The sequence below is a fragment of the Chiloscyllium punctatum genome, chromosome 3 (assembly GCF_047496795.1).
Source record: "Chiloscyllium punctatum isolate Juve2018m chromosome 3, sChiPun1.3, whole genome shotgun sequence".
NCBI lineage: Eukaryota > Metazoa > Chordata > Chondrichthyes > Orectolobiformes > Hemiscylliidae > Chiloscyllium > Chiloscyllium punctatum.
In genome coordinates this window covers 63,837,709-63,854,835 of record NC_092741.1, presented here as the reverse complement: position 1 = coordinate 63,854,835, position 17,127 = coordinate 63,837,709, and the positions used below count along the sequence as shown (strand labels likewise).

At 38.9% G+C, this 17,127-nt stretch overlaps 1 pseudogene; it reads right to left on the bottom strand.

Annotated features, from left to right (window-relative positions):
* Window positions 1-16,690: 16,690 nt before the first annotated feature.
* LOC140473067 (U2 spliceosomal RNA) lies at window positions 16,691-16,800 on the bottom strand (annotated as a pseudogene).
* Window positions 16,801-17,127: the final 327 nt, after the last annotated feature.

Here is a 17,127-nt window from a genome sequence, read left to right as displayed (position 1 = left end):
GACATGTTTATGAATATATCATTGTTTCACAATGAAATGTATATCATGATAGTAGGATACGTATTACATCTATAGATATTTTTGTTTAAAAACCTGTGAAACTAAATAACCATCTGATAGAAATCAGTTTGACTGAATTTAAAAAGGAAGCAATATGTAGCCAGTCTTGAGATATTGATGGAAACAAATGCAGACTAAAACATATATGACAGTAATAGTAATCATTGTTGTGTGGGATGTTAATTCCTTTCAGCCATCTACAACTTATATCTGAAAGAAGGCTAAATTGCAATATATAGAAGAAAATCTCCTTGTTTGTACTAAAACACAGCAGAATGATGCTACATGGTATACATGCTTCGTATGTTTGGACTGGTTACTTCTGTTACAGTTGCACTGCACAACCTAATTTGCTATTTGATGACACAACATCAAAACATTGATCTGGTAAAGATTGGCAGTAATCCTGTGACTGACAAGCTTCACATTTGAAGTGACCTCCCTTTCTTAGAGCTTGTGTCTGTAGTGTCTTAAGTGTTCAACATCTCATATAGGCTGATCAACTGATAAGAGGAAAATTTTCAACTGATGCTTCACCACAGGAAGGCAAGTGGGGTAAGGAAAAAATATACTTTTAGGGATGGACAATAACTATTCGCTTAGCCAGGAACACTCAATGAACGAATTGATTCTTAAAAAGATTACTTTCTTAAGATTTTTCTGGACCGGTGATCAAGCAACATTTTTAGAGATCATTTGGTTGAGGAAGATATGTAGCAAACAGAGGAAAAAGAATGCATTTTAATATTGCAGTATTATTGATCCAGATGGTGTTAACTGTGGCTTTAAATATTCTCCATAACTTCATTACAATGAAGTAACTTGTTTTGGAAAACACTATTATGGAATATATGAGCCCTCCTTTCCGCAGTTTAGGGCCAAAAACTTTTAAAACCAGAAATCACGCTGCATTATAATAATGCCATCTGTCTAATGTGATGCATTTCTTGGGATTTCGATCAATTCCTCATGGGTTGCCATCAGATACAGTTAATAATGACACTAAATTAGTATTGACCGTTAAACAGAAGTGACACCACCAATGATCTTGTCCCACACTCTCAGTGAATGTTCGCAGTGAGCGTTCAGTCGAACCCGGAATGGTTTGCAAATATGCCTAATCCGACAGACACAATAAAGTACACTTCCGACAAGGCTTGAGACTTTATAGGGTGAATCACCGAACGATTTGACCTTGCCAGTTCAGTAATACTATTAAAAACAGGCGATTACAGCTTTCTTTAGCAGACAAGAAATCACGTCACATTCTAGTCTGTCCCATTGTTTGAAAGGAAAACAAAATTTGTTCGAGATGTAAAAGTGCGAATTCCTCACCGGTCCTGATCAAAAATCACGCAGTATGACATAACGCTTTCCCGTTTAATTCTGATTGGAACTGAGCATATTTCTAACAGTTCCTCCTTATCCTGGGTGTTCTGCAGCACTCCCTCACTGAGCACACTGTTTAGCACCGGTGCGGGAAACTAAAACATCTGTGGAGATGTAACATGACAGATTTGCAGCGAGTAATGCAAGCTGGCCTAAACAAAAGAGACATTGCATCGTCAGGACTGGCGATTAAAAGTGACAGCATCCAAATCCGTGCTAATGCCCTCGAAAGCTGGAGGAGCCAACAAATAATGAGGTGATTTGCTTGAGTAAATGCCAAACAGCCAGTACTTCTGGAAAATGTGTATCTTCCACAATGTAAACACTAACTATTGTACAATAGAATAGAGTAACACTGGTCGATTTTCAGTCATGCATCACTATTTCGTTTTTTTGTGTCCTTTGTCCATAAGTCCTACACTGGAGCCTAGCCTATGTAGGCCACTGAGCCGGCTTGTTGTGAAGAGGATGAATCTCTGTGGAACCCAGAACAGGAACCGTCTCCCACTATTGCAATGACCTACGTGCTGCACTGCTGCTGTTAGCTAACGCTCGGCCAAACGTACCACCAACATTTTCAATCATAAACTTCCGCACACAGCCTTCTAGGCTAATTCCGGAATCAGGAGTGGACCCACCTCATGATCCCAAGGAATGTCATTGTCCTTCAGCCAAGGAACAACTGAAGTTTCTGCTCCGACGCAGAAGATTGTTGTCCCCTTTTAGGTTTATCGCTACCAGATGTCCTGTTTTCCTTTGTAAAAGTGCGTGCAAGTTGATCAACCATGATTCTGATGGAAACGCTGATTTTACCCCGTTCCCTTCACACATGCTAACTGACTTGGAGACTTTTTTCAAACACTTTCTACTTTCATTATTGGAGTTAGTGAGGACTGCAGATGCTGGAAGTCAGGCGCTTATAGTTTCGCAGTGGGAGAGAGACTCACTGAGTTCTCTTCGGAGAGAGGAAGAGGTCATTATTGATCTTCTGTGGTATTCTTCTCCGCTATCTTGTCTAAATGTGTGGCAGCATACAACCTCCTCCAAGGTTATGGAAAGAAGGGCAGTTTGGTGGACCACCCACCAACCATGAGTCCAGCCCAGTGGATCAAAATGCAGCCTGATCCCGACTGTCCAGTCAATTGAGCAAGCCAGCCTCAAGGCAATCCCAGTTGTGTGGCATCATAAACTTTCACTGTTGACCATGTCAAGGGTAGTGATGGTAGAGGGTCCAATTTCTGTCCATTGTATGACTGCTCCTTCTTTGAACTTCTGTGTGTATTGGTTGGATTTATAAGTTGATACTCAATCTGTTTAACTATGTTAGGAAAATTTTTTTTTGTTTGCTCACCAAATCCTAAAACGGGACTTGAACCCAGACCTTCTGACAGAAGCAAGGACACTACTCCTAGGGCCGCAAGATTTCCATTCTGTGATGATATTGAAGGGCACATTTGGATAGAATTCTAACCTGCACCCTGCTAGCACTCAATTGGAGTGATAGTTGTGTCCTTACTTATTTTCAATCTCCTTCCTTTGCATCAATACCAGTGGGTGGGAGAGGTTTGGAACTCTCTTCCACAAATGGCAGTTGATGGTTGACTAGTTGTTAATTTTAAATTTGAGATAGATAAATGTTTGCTAAGCAAAGGTTTTACGGGATATGACCCAAAGATATAAGGCGTTGGGTGACACGTCATCCATGATCTCATTAAATGAGGGTGCACGCTTGAAGGGCCGAATAGCTTCCTTCTGTTCCGATGTTTCTAGTATCTCCCATTGAGTTCATTTCCTGTCCTTGATGCTAGTTTTCAGTCAAAAACCACCTCCGCCCATATAGCACCAGTTCAATCGGCAAAATTTAAGGCAGGAGCATCTCCAATGTGTCCCAAATGCAAAATAGAGGTGGGCACTCTTGTACATTGCCTATGGACCTGTCATAAGATCCATAGATATTGGACTAAAGTAGCAAGTACCCTGATAGAAATTTTAGGAACGGACATTAAAGTGGACCCTGTATCTCTTCGTTTGGGCTTTTCGAACTTTCCCTCCCTGGACATGTACGGAAAGAGACTATTTTCTATTCTCTCTTTCTGTGCAAGGAAAAATATTTTGGTGAAATGGGTGGCTGAGGGCCCCCCTGGACTTTCAAATTGGCACAGATTAATTACGGAATGTATTCCCCTTGACTTCCTTACAAATATGGTGCACCGAAAGACCGAATTATTTTATAAAATATGGCAGCCCTTCTTGAATTACATAAATACAGATATTTCGGCTATCCTAACAAGGGCTTTTATTTAATTGAGATTACAAACCTGGCTGGTCCAGGGCCCCTTAGGAGAGGAATCCCGCATGAATATGGGTTTTATTACATTTGATGTTAACACATTCCGAGCATGTAAGAGACTTAAATATACACTCTGGTTAGTTGTAGGTTAGATTAGTAGAAAGTTGAGTTTTGTTTTATTTTTCTTTTTTGATATTTTTTTTCTTTTGTTAAATTTTGGCTATTGTATATTTGATTTAATTGTATATCAATGTTTGTATTTGACAGTTTTGTTTATTTTTGTAAACTTGTAAAAATGTTAAATTTCTAATAAAAATATCTATTAAAAAAACCACCTCCACACAAGAATTGTGTTATACCTGCCTATAGACCTGTGATTTTAACCTGCTAGCTCTCTTGTTTTTACCTCTGGTGCAAAACAAAAAGGAATTATGCTGGAGCCACATTCAACTCCTGACCTTTTGTTATTTTCTCCAACAAACTCCCACATTGAAGTATTTTTCTGGTTGGACTTGGTAATTACAAATTATTATTGCAAGGTTTGTGATTCTGGTGAGGTATTTTGATTAGTATGGTGAGAGGCAAGGTTATAGGATAGATTAGATTAGGGAATAGAATATCTTATTGATAAGCTTGTGGTGGTTTAAGTTCATTGATATTTTTGTGTTTTTATAAGCTTTTTTGGAGTGTTTGTAGTTGGCATTGGGATGGGAGACTTTCAGTGTAAGTTTGCCTCAGAGGTTTCCACTAACAGCGTGCGAAATGGTTATTTTCAAAATGTGATTCAGGAAAAATGTAATATGATTGGTGAATAATGAAGGCACATCAAAGTAGAACAGAAAGGATTCATGAACTCCTGTGAATTTATAGAAAAAAATGACCTAATAATTGACCTCGTGCCATGCGTAGGAGAATTAGTCTCCATTCAATCTCATTAATGCCTCTATACAGCAATTAGACATTGAAGCTTTAAAAAGCATATAGTGTTATATCAGCAGCAGAGATATACATTGTGCATTGTACAACATAAAATTTTGATCATTATTAAACACATATTCTCTCATTTATAATGACTATTGTTGTTGATGTGCTGTGTGATTCTATAAAGCAGAGCTTTTCAACTGGTGTGCTGCAACAAGGTGAAAGGCAGGCCATGAAAATTTTGGAAGCGGCTTCAGTTTAACTGTGAACACCAGGCAACTCTATTGCAGAAACAGCTCCCAATGTCTGACTGATGAATGGTGCTTTCACTCAGTGACTGGAGCTGGTGAGTCTGTCAGCTTTTGCCTTTGCACCTTTGCTGGGCTGAGCCAGTCAGATTGTGCTCCACTGTTACTGTGGGTCATCACAGTCATTCTTCGAGCAGAGTGGAGAACATGGTGAGTGCAGCAATTGCAGCCGGCAGAGCTCATGCTCTCTTTTGGGGAAGCTGAATCCAAGGGAAATGGGTTCATCTCACCATCTTGCCCAAGCCCTGCACGGTGGGGGACAGCTGCTGCTGCTGCTGCTGACCAGGCTTCTTCTCCATGACTGGGCCACATGGTGGTGGCTACAAGATAGCCCCATGTTTTGAGAGGTGGATAGATGATGGTTGGTTGGATAATGGGTGGAGAGTAAGGAGGTCACAGGGGGAATCTCACTGATGATTTAGTGTGTCCATTCCTACCATAGCATAGTTATTGGCAGCAAATGTGTTTTCAGCTGAAAAAAGTGGAAATGCCTTGAATTATTTATCTCATTAAAGTACACCTTGATGCTGAAAAGGTTGTGAACCACTGCTGTAAACGCACTGAGTGGAGACAGATCAAAAGCTAGACCTCTGTAAAGAATTAAGGTATGTCTTAGCTATATCACAGCATCATTCAAACAATTAGGACTTGGCTTTCTAGTAAGCCAGCTCATTGATTATAACAACCAGCTGTAGTAATGATTTACTATCATAGTCTGGCTAGGAGATCATTTCAAACAATTATCATTTTTTGAAAAATTGAAATTATTCTTAATGCACTTGCTTTAAATTTACTTTCCATTCCAAATGGAATGTATGTTGCAGGTTATTAAACATCAATTTTGCAAAAGAAAATACACTCAGTTTAACTAATTCTACATATTTCAGCAGTCATACGTTAATGAAGAAACTTGTGCTTCTTATGAAATCAAGCTTTTTAATCTGGATTAAGTGATGTGCCATCTCTGGCTACAATGAATGTTGTTCATTATTTTGCATTTTTGGCATGTCTGATATCCTTTTGGGTCTCAGTCAGATATTGAAAATGCGATTTCATTGCACTAGTTGCAAGATCACCTGGAAGACATGGTTTCTATTTTAGTATTGGCTGCAATGTTAGTTTGTTAAAAAGTATGATGATGGTATGTGGGCATGATCAGCTAAATCAGTATTTAAATCCCATTCCTGATTGTCAGCCACATTGTTGCGCCTCTCATGTAGGCCAGGCCAAGTAAGGATTACAGATTTCCTTCCCTATTTGGCATATGAAAGATAGTACAATGAAGGGTAGTCGGATCTTAGAATAGGATAAAAGGCCGGCACAACATCAAGAGCTGAACGGCCTGTAGTGTTCTATGTTCTGTACATCTTTAGTAAACCAACTGGATTTTTACAGGAATCTGCCATTGGGTTACCTTTTAATTCCAGATTTTCATTTTTGGGGAAATCAAATTTTATCAGCTGCCGCTGTGGGATTCAAACCCCTGCTTCCAGGGCTGGGTTACCAGTTCAGTGACACTACTACAACACTACTGTCTCCACCTAGTAAAATACTGTTAGTTTCAAACCATCCTTGAAAGGCAAGCTTTTCAAGTCGTACTAAACTAATGCAATTTTCTACACTGCTATTTCATTTTTTAATTGAAAAGAATTTGCTATCTCTCTATTACTTTTTTATTAATTTTCTTATATGTTTTTTAGAGATATAGGCATTGATGGTTCAGCCAGCATCTATTGTTCAACTTCAATTGCCTAGAGGGTAATAAAATGTCAACCACATCACTTAGGGTCTGGAGTCACATGTAGGCTGGACCTGATAGAGATGACAAATTTCCTTCCCTGAAATCAGATGAATTTTAATGACAATTGATAATGGTCACATGATCATTACTGGACTAACTCTAGATATTTTATTGAATTCAAATTTCACACTTGCCATGGTGGGATTTGAACCCATGTATCCCCAGAATATTGGCCTGGGCATCTGGATTGATGATTAAAAATAAAATTAATAGTTGAAAGCCAATGGACAGCAAAGCAATAAACAGTAAAGGAACACTGGAACTCTTCCTTCTCAACCTTTGTTCTGATGTGACTGGACCGAGTGAACATTGTAAAAGCACAGTTAAAAAGTCAACTATACATTGGTGATTACTTAGAGTAGGAAGTCAGAGGGCATTTTCCCTGACAGTACAGGGAACTGTTCACTGGATCAATTTATTATGATCGTTCTGGAAGTGTAGTGATGCAAAGCACACCAGTCAAAAGCACAACTGCTAAAACTGTCCATTTCTCCCAATACGTTATCGCTGGCAAACAGTTCAGAGAAACACTGAACATGAAAACTTGATAGCCTGACCCAGAAACAATGTGATCTGGATAAAGGCAGAAGGAGATACAATGGGAGGAATAAAAAAGAGAAAGCGTTGTATAACTAATTATTAAATATCTTTGTGAAAAATGCAGCCTTTTGATAAATTTATTGGTTATGTGGGAACATAGAAATCGCTAGATGAATAAGATCAAGGTTTTTTTATTTTTGCTGTCTGCCAACCTGACAGTCAGTCACACAATGCAAAGGTAATAGCAATTAATCTCATCAATTCATCTAAAACAATCTACAAACCCAGGAATGACATAAGTAAAACTGTAGAGATGGACAGTTTTGGGAACCATAAATTCAAAGGCATTTGTTCCTCTCCTGCACATGGAAGGCCCTCTACTTTTTGTCATTTACATAAATGATTTGGATGCGAGCATAAAAGGTACAGTCAGTAAGTTTGCAGATGACACCAAAATTGGAGGTGTAGTGGACAGGGAAGAGGGTTACCTCAGATTACAGCAGGATCTGGACCAGATGGGCCAATGGGTCGAGAAGTGGCAGATGGAGTTTAATTCAGGTAAATGTGAGGTGCTGCATTTTTGGAAAGCAAATCTTAGCAGGACTTATACACTTAATGGTAGGGTCCTAGGGACTGTTGCTGAACAAAGAGACCTTGGAGTGCAGGTTCATAGCTCCTTGAAAGTGGAGTCACAGGTAGATAGGATAATGAAGAAGGCGTTTGGTATGCTTTCCTTTATTGGTCAGAGTATTGAGTACAGGAGTTGGGAGGTCATGTTGCGGCTGTACAGGACATTGGTTAGGCCATTTTTGGAATATTGCATGCAGTTCTGGTCTGCTTCCCATCAGAAAGAAGTTGTGAAACTGGAAAGGGTTCAGAAAAGATTTACAAGCATGTTGCCAGGGTTGGAGGATCTGAGCTACAGGGAGAGGCTGAACGGGCTGGGGCTGTTTTCCCTGGAGTGTCGGAGGCTGAGGGGTGACCTTGTAGAGGTTTACAAAATTATGAGGGGCATGGATAGGATAAATAGACAAAGTCTTTTCCCTGGGATCAGGGAGTCCAGAACTAGAGGGCAGAGGTTTAGGGTGAGAGTGGAAATATATTAAAGAGACCTAAGGGGCAACTTTTTCACGCAGAGGTTGGTACATGTATGGAATGAGCTGTCAGAGGATGTGGTGAAGGCTGGTTCAATTGCAACATTTAAGAGGCATTTGGATGGGTATATGAATAGGAAGGATTTGGAGGGATATGGACCGGGTGCTGGCAGGTGGGACTAGATTGGATTGGGATATCTGGTCAGCATGGACAGGTTGGACCGAAGGGTCTGTTTCCATGCTGTACATCTCTATGACTCTAAGTAACACTGAATTTACTGGGTCAGCTGAAATGAGAAAAAAAAACAAACAAACAAATCAGTCAATGGGATGGTGACATAATCATTAGAAAATCACTTGCCTATATCACTAAAGTTTTCTTTGTTTTCTGAAGGGATATGCGTGTGCTTAAACTCGGTGCTGTTACTCAGGGGATGTACTGAACTGGTAACCAGTTGTCAGCAAAACAAAGTGAAGTTGATCGCTTTGTTGCAAGGTAATATCCTATAGCTGACTGGATGATTCAGAAGCTGAAAGGATTACAGTTTATATAAGCAGTGTATGCAGACTGGTTTGGGGTCAAGATTAGATTCCATTAGATTAGATTCCCTACAGTGTGGAAACAGGTCCTTCATCCCAATAAGTCCACACCGACCCTCCAAAGAGTAACTCACCCAGATCCATTTCCCTCTGACTAATACCCCTAACACTACGGGCAATTAAGCATCGCCAATTCATCTTTGGACTGTGGGAGGAAACTGGAGCACCCAGAGGAAACCCACGCAGACACAGGGAGAATGTGCAAACTCCACACAGACAGTCACCTGAGGCTGGAATCGACTCTGGGACCCTGGTGCTGTGAGGCAGCAGTGCTAACCACTGAGCCACCATGCCACCCCTAAGCTTAGTTAAAATCAAGAGATAAGCCTTCTTCAAGAAAAAAAGCAAACTGGTTTTAGCACTGCCCTGCTGACTCAGGCCATAGCTAATTTTAAATATTATTGTGTTTCTATAAAATAAATGTTGTTTTTCTGAGAGTCACAGATAAGTTTGTTCATCTGGACGCTATCATGTTTCAGGATTGTCACCATATTTACTCAGTAGTGATCATCACTAATTGTATGAATCTACAAGATGGGGACCTCTCAGTGACTGAAACATTGGTCTCTAGTTATGTTTTCTGTGAATGAAAACCCTTTTGAAGTATGTTGTTTCCACTTTCAAAAGTGTACTTTTGAACCAGAAAAGTTGAAGAATGAAGATAACAGGAATTTCTGTCAGACACAGAATACATCGTAAACTTTAAAATAAGTTCCAATAAAGAAGGAAACAGAGGATAGTAAAACTCAACTCAAAATAAAAAAGAACAAGAAAAAGAGAATTGGGACACTAAGCAAGAACAAAACAAACTCAGCCAGTATTTAAAACATTTCATTATTATGCTAAGTTGTATTTTCATTATTTAATTTAGCATTTTAAGTTAAAACATTCTGGTATTAATGGTATTGTTGATATTTGAGTAGATTTCTTGCATTACTTGAAAGATTCAATATTGAATTGCTTTGAATTACAGTCCATTTCCTCTGATGCTGTGAGAAATACTGCTGGAGATCTGTGAATAAAGATAATAATGTGCATTTCAAAAACTTTCCTTGTGGAAGGCTACAGGTATCTCTTAATTTATCAGATTTCACTGCTGTGCTTGTAATTGAATCAATTCTTGGGATGAATGCTGGAGGAGTTTATATCTTTTTAAAAACTCTCTAATAATAAATCTTTGAGTCCTAAATTACAAGTCCACAAATTGACTTACTCAAAATGTTATGATCAATGTTTGTTTATTTGCACCTACAATTGCATATTAAGATAGACATAGTTTTTAAATGGTTCTGAGAAAGTTAAAATGGTTAGAGGTAATAATTATAGATACAATGAATTAAAATAAAAAAAGATAAACCAATAGAGTGCAACTGCTATGTTACATTACCCCAGCAACTCTTCACTAACCTCTACTTTCAAAATGCTCAAATAGATACATTTTCTTCCAAAAAATGAACATCTCATCGATACTAGCGCAAATATGCATCAACTGTTGTCACACCATCACCAGAATTGGATGTTTCTATGACTGCCATTCTTCTCTCAATCTTTAGTCAGATTCTCTCTCTCTCTCTCAGGCTTCCTTCTGATAATTGGTGAGGTTGACATGCCAAGTTGTCTTAAGGTGCTCCTTTTAAAGTGTAATACACAGTCGTACTCTGTGGCCAAAAAAAGTGATTTGAACCTGCCTAGAGTATTATCCATCTGCCTTTTGTTTTTTCAAGTAATTTTCCATTGTTTCCATCAGACCATAAGACATTGGAGCAGAAGAAAACCAAATGATCTGTAGAATCTGCTCCATCATTCAATGTGATCATGGCTGATCTGATAGTTCTCAATCCCATTTACTAATTATGTTGCCCCTACCACAATCCACATTCCTGTTTTCTTCCTGTACTTTGAATCACTGTCTGTACCAAAGTGCCATGGTCAGGTCACTCAGTCTCCTTGCCAGCCCCTCTCTCATCTGTATAGTCAGCAACAACCTGATAACTGTAGGACAATTGCAAGGACCAAAATTACCCAAATGCACCTTCTCGGTCCCGATAACTGTTTGACATGCAGCCACACTCACCAGTTGCTGACACAGACCAAATTTGAAATTCCTCATCTGATGGGTTCAACCTTCATAGCACAATGTCTAAAGTGTGGATTCCAGCTCCTCAACTCGGATCTAATTTTCCATGACCAGCAGACGTGCTGCAAATGTATTTGCTCTGGACCACCTTGGTGTCCAACAGCTTCTACATGCTGCAGTAGCAATACATCACCCTTCCAACCATCATTATCTTATTTGATTACATTTATTAATTAATTACTCTATATTCCTTGTTCTTTACACTTTTTTTGGTAAAATAATTAATATCAGTCTTATACTTAATGTGCTATTTTTAATAGAGAAGAGAAAATAGGCATAAACATTAACTGATTTACTTTAATTTTTTTTTAACAACTGTTTTCCCTGCACACCTATAGCATTGTACTTCGTGACAACACTCCACCAAGGTTTAACCCCTTATAGTCAGTTTTCCAGGAAGAGATGTTTACATTTTGCTGGAACACATTTTATCTGAATTCAAGGCCTAGTCTTCATAAGTGAAACAGTAGTTCTGGCTGGTCTACAATCTCTTTTTTTTTCCTTTCTGTATTGTTGCACCTTTGCCTGCACAGTTATCCTTCAGAAAAGTCACTTTCTCAGTTCAGGTCATTTTGTTGCAAAACATATTAAGTAGCCTTGCCATTCATTGTCCTGAATTTCCTTGAAGGGATTTTCTTTTGCTTACACTGCCTTCTCATCATTTTGAGGTGTCTACACGAAACCTCAATGTCACATGTTCTCTTCATTATAAAGTAAAAGTTAGCAACATGTTTGAAAGGGGATAGAGACGTGTTCATGATGTACCTTGAAGGAGGGGTGTGTTTTGATTTTATTTAAATGTTGGAACTGTGACGTAGGTGGACTGGAAAATTTGGCAGATGGCTCTGTTATTGACAATACCATTTGAAAGACAAATAGATTAATTAGGAAATTCCTGGGAAGATCAGCAAAGCTTTAAGTGCTGCTGTCGATTTGTTTGATAAGATACAGCAGCCAAGATAATGACAGTTTGAGTGACTTGACTGTTGGTGGTGACTCACTAGGAGGTAATGACATTGATGGAAAGTGATTGATAACCCTGACAGAGCCCCACCCTAGCCACTTAACCATGTGCATTACAGTAGTTCTTGCAGATCTGGCCTGAGCAGTGGAACAATGACCAAAATAAGTATTCAAACGTGTAAAGACAATGCATGTAAATCCAACAGAGATTTTTACACAGATTTATAACCACTAATGAGTTGCTAATGTGAAAATAATTTTCTTTTCTGTCTCTGAATTGCAGGGAATAATGACAGATGTAGGGAGCCTATTGATTTGATGAAGGCTCTTCAGGAAATGCAAAATAAAATTTGAACATTCCACTATTGAAAAGTGACTGCAGCTAAATGTGACACTTTCAGTTGTCAAACATATTCTTGTTGGTCCTCTTGTGAAATAATTTATCGTGAAAAAGAAAGCAAATGAAGGTGAAATGCAAGTTTCCAGTAGGGGTTTTCAGGACTGGTTTGAATATTCCAATCCTGTCCAAATCCAGTTATAGACATTTACAATATTAGCTACTAATTAAATTGAGATTGCAACACTAGGGAAAAAATAAACAAAAGAAAGTAGATTTTTGATTTTCTGCCTCCTCTGTTCCCAATCTAGCTGGCTTGATTCATTCTGTTCCTTTTTTTGACTTTGTTTGGCTGTTTCATCTTCTTCATTGCCAGTGCTGTCCTTGTCCATGGCAGCTTCTGATAAATGGTTATGTCTAAAATACTTGAGCTATGAATGACTACAAGAACAAAATTTATCATTACTTTCAATTTAATAAATTTTAGTTTTCATAGAACAATTATATGTAGTGCAAAATAAATTTATTAACTTGCCTGTGGCTATCTAATGTATTAATGAATAAAACTTTGCTCTTTGATGGCAGCTGAATGTTTAAGTGACCTTAAGCCAGTAAATGGAGAAGAATCACTTTTGATGTATAAATAAAGAGCTTTGATATTTAATTTTGATTCAATTTAATTCAATTCAATTTAAACTGACCTGCAAGATATGATTTTCTGATAACTTGTTTAAAATGCAGAACAAATATGTTTGGTGAGGACTAACATGCTACCCCCTCCATTGGGATAATCCACCCAAATGCTCACTAATCAGCTAATTAAGAGCTGATAGGCAGAACAAGGGCAAGCATCTTGCTTTTCATAGGCCTCAACATTGGCAACCCAGCAGCTTCTGGATTTTACATTCTGCTGGCTGAGGTCTTCTGCGGATCCAATTGGCTTCAAGCGACTCTTAAAAAAGATTGCCCTGCCTCAATAATATGCTGGTCAGCTGCATTAATAAGGACCCTGACCATCAGGCAAAGGAAGTCCCACTCTCCAGAGCTGTCTGTCAAGTTCAGCAGCGCCACAGTTAGGAGTGGCTGCAACTGGGACTACAAGTAAATAAGGATACTGTACTAGTGTCAATTGGGCTCTTTGCTCAGGGAGGAATTGGGGAGCCCTGTACCCTCCCCCCCCCCACCCCACCTCGCACTGACCCAGTCCTCAATTTGACCCCAAATCCCAAGACCATTCCTCAAACATGAAACCACCCACCAAGCACTTGATTAACACAAACCCCAGACTCGAAAGCAAGTGTTGATTATATCTCAAATTGCAAAGACATTTTGTGGTTCTCCCTTTGAAGAATACACAAGGAGAGTGTTTAAAAAACCACTTTCAATTCAACTGTAGTGTGCTGGAGTGAGTGAATTATCTCATGTGTACCAGCCTGTATGTGTATGTTAGTGTGCTGTGAAGATCACAGTCAAATAACTTTCCCCAGTTTCCTCACTTTTCATAGATAAAAGAAGACCATCTTTTGCTACAAATGCTATAAGCCAGGCAAAAGGAAAAAGGACAACAAGAAGACTCTCTCAGCCTCAATGCTGGATTTTAATCCTTGTCTAAAGGAATCAGAACTACGAATCTCAATCAATCTGCAAAACTCTGGATTGTGAAATCAACTGTTCAACTACCAACATTAATGCTACTGGTAACCTCAACTATAACAGCTGCAGTGTTCAACACTCTTCCTTTGAGAACAATTCAGAGACTGATTCATGTTACTTTTTAAAATTTTAATATTTTTGGATACACCTCATATTTTTAATCTGGATGTATGTATGTTGAATTAACATTTCTTCTTGCATGTAGTAATTAATAAATTAACTCTTTTTGTTAACATAGGAAAGTCTGGTTAAATTGGCTCCCTTTTGATCATACATCAATTGGGTCAGTATTCAGCCAGAAAGGGATCTTTTGTTGCAAACAACTGTAAGGTTGGGTGAATAAAAATGGGAGAATTGGCTCTCCCTTCTCACCTGAGAGCTTAACATTATAGGGGATCCTGGGAACTATAATTGGGGAACCTCACTCGGTGTCGCATCAGAACATATCTTTACAACTTGCCCCTCATCAATCTCCTACCCTATCCATCTACCTCTCATAGTCACTACTATTTCACCCATCTTCCACACAGTCCACTTACCAGCTCACCCACCTTTCATCTCACCAAACTGTCACACTATCCATCCGTTCAATCATCAAACTGCCCATTGGTCCATTTACTAAATTTCTTAGGGTAACGACAATATAGCAGCTAGTGCCCTGAGAAGGGGATGTTTCCTGTGTGTCCCTCATATCTGCTCCACTGTGTCATAACTAGGAACATTGCTTTTTACCTTTCTGGAAAAGCTAGGATTAGAAGATCTGACAAGAAACGTGGAGAAATGTTAGTTCAGAGTAAAGTTTGAATGAAGTGGGCAATTTAATAAGAATTACCGCTCCTTGGAATAGCTGGGTTATTCTCCCAAATAATTGGGGTCCAGAATTAAACTTTATAGACAAAATGAGCAACTGAAGAATCTTTTGGAGCACATTTTCTTTCTTTAAAATATTGTACCAAGTAACTTACGTGGTAAAACATGGTGAATTTTGGGAGCTGAGGAAGCATATTGCAGTTGGTCATTGGTCCAGCAATAGTTCTCTTCAAAGTCTACATTATCATTCTACAGCTTATGTGTCTTTGTAACTCTTCAATGTGCCTATCTTCTGTTGTTTCTTTTTAAGTTACTTGCTGTGTCTTCTCTTCGGTGGTGAGGACAGTCAATGTTCAATGTGGCAAATAGGCTGCAAGGTGTGACACAGGGGATAAATCTGGCCCAATAACTGAGACATGGATCTTGAATGGGTCCGCTGTACCCAGGTTAAGGAAATAACTGGGAGCCCTGGGCCAAAGGTAGCACCAGGGACCCATGACTTCTGTCCTTGAACCTGATGGCATGTCAATTAACAAGGTGTTTTATCATGAATGGTGTTGAGTTTTTGAGTGTTGTTGGAGCTGCACTCATTCATTCCGGTGGGGAGTATTCTATCACACTCCTGACTTGTGCCTTGTTGATAAGTAGAGAGGAGGTAACTTACCCACTGCAATATGTCTAGCCTCTGATCTCCTCTTGTAGCCACAATATTTATATGGCTGGTCCAGTTCGATGTCTGAACAATGAAAACCCCTAGAATATTGAGAGGATGGGTTAGGGGGTGGAATTCAGTATTGGCAACATCATTGAATGGCACAGGGCAATTGTTAAACATTCTCTTGTTGTCTGGCACTTGTGTGGCACAACCGTTACTTGAAAAATGATCAGCCCAAACTTGGATATTGTCCAGGTCGTGCTGCAGATGGACATGAACTGCTTCAGAATCTGATGAGTCACAAATGATGCTGAACATTGTGCAATCAACAGCGAACTTCCAAACTCTGACCTTGTGATGGCGGAAGGTCACTGATGAAGTAGTCAAAGGTAGCTAGGCCTAAGCCACCACCCTGGCAAACTTCTGTAGTGAGTCCTGAAACTGAAAATTGCTTGAATTAATATTTTGTGGTTACATTTTCAGTTCTTCAAAGAAATTGACAACAAACTCATCTAGTTCATGTCTCAGGCTTTGATGTTCATACAAACTTGTGTGCTCACTGCTACGGGGTATCACTGTATAGTAGTAATTATAATATAAATACAATAGAAGAGTCAAGTGAAATTCATGTGAAAACCAAAACAAAAATTCTAATTGTTTATTAAGTATTCAGATTTTCACATGATTCGCTTAGTGTTTTCTCTCTTTTGAGCACTAACTTGGATTGATTTGGCTTAATCTAATTTAGTATTAAATCTAAAACTGTTTGCAATTTTATTCATAAACAGCCATTGTTACCATGTCATTGTTCTGGGTGCCACAAGTTTGAAATGATTACATTTTTAGATTTAAAATAATGGAGCTTCACTGAGCATAATTCTTAAAGCTTTCCATGTGGCTGGTAGACTGATACATATTTACTTGGCATCTGACTCCAGTGCAGTATTAAATGTAGCACCCTGGATATACATTCACATCACAATTTAGTCCCTACATCTTTATAAGTAATGCAATCACACAACAATCAAGTTCTCTTTTTTAAAGTGTTCCTTTAAAATGTATTTCTTTGACCAAGCTTTAGGTTATCTGTCCTAATTTCTACTTATGTGAAATTTTGTCTAACAATTCCAGGAAGAAGTGTCTTAGGATATGTAATGATTGTAACGAGGTCAGCCAGATGGACCCCATAGAATATAAGAACAGATACTACACTTGATCTTAGCTAAAAGGCCAAGAAGAAGACAAAAGATGGAAAATTATAGGCCAATTAGCCTAACCTCGGTTGTTGGTAAAATTCTAGAATCCATCATTCAGGATGAGGTTTCTAAATTCTTGGAAGAGCAGGGTCGGATTACAACAAGTCAACATGGATTTAGTAAGGGGACGTCGTGCCTGACAAACCTGTTGGAATTCTTTGAAGAGGTGACAAGTAGGTTAGACCAGGGAAACCCAGTGAATGTGGTCTATCTAGACTTCCAAAAGGCCTTTGATAAGGTGTCACACGGGAGGCTGCTGAGCAAGGCCCATGGTGTCCGATGATCTACTGGTATGGATTGAGGATCGGCTGTC